Consider the following 836-nt stretch of genomic DNA (forward strand, 5'->3'; position numbering starts at 1 on the left):
CCCCTGCAGTGCTACAGGCTGGGGGAAGAGTGTCTGGAAAGCTGCCCAGTGGCAAAGGAGCTGGGGGTGCTGGTTGACAGTGGCTGAATATAAGCCACCGTGCACCCAGATGGCCAAGAGGGTCAATGGCATCCTGGCCTGTATCAGCAATAGCGTGGCCAGCAACACCAGGACAGTGATCATCCCCCTATACCAGGCACTTGCGAGGCCACACCTCGAGTGCTCTGTCCGGTTCTGGGCCCCTCAGTACAGGAAAGACATTGAGGTGCTGGAGCGAGTCCAGAGGAGGGCAGTGGAGCTGGTAAAGGGTCTGGAGCACAAGTCCTGTGAGGAGCGGCTGAGGGAGCTGGGGGTGTTTAGCCTGGAGAAAGGGAGGCTCACAGGGGACCTCACTGCTCTGGACAGCTCCCTGAAAGGAGGTTGTAGCCAGGGGAGGGTCGGCCTCTTCTCCCGGGTAACAAGTGATAGGACAAGAAGACATAGTCTTAAGATGCACCAGAGGAGGTTTAGGTCGGACATAAGAAGACTTTTTTCACAGAAAGGCTGATTAGATACTAGAATGGGCTGCCCAGGGAGGTGGTGGAGTAACCGTGCCTGGAGGTGCTTAAGGAAGGACTGGACGTGGCACTCAGTGCCATGGTCTAGCTGACACGGTGGTGTTCGGTCAGAGGCTGGACTGGATGATCTCAGCGTTTCGAACCGCAGTGATCCTGGGATTGTCAGATTCGGGGACTGCGTGCTCCCCCCGCGCCGCCCGCCGGCCGCGGAGCTGCCGCAGCCCGTCCCGCAGGCCGAGGGGCGGGACCGGCCCGGCTCGCGGGCGGGCGGGCGGTGTC

Source organism: Corvus kubaryi, unplaced genomic scaffold, assembly GCF_017639235.1.
Source record: "Corvus kubaryi isolate FWS band 111438036 unplaced genomic scaffold, C.kubaryi_AGA036_p1.0 37385, whole genome shotgun sequence".
In the NCBI taxonomy this organism is placed as follows: domain Eukaryota; kingdom Metazoa; phylum Chordata; class Aves; order Passeriformes; family Corvidae; genus Corvus; species Corvus kubaryi.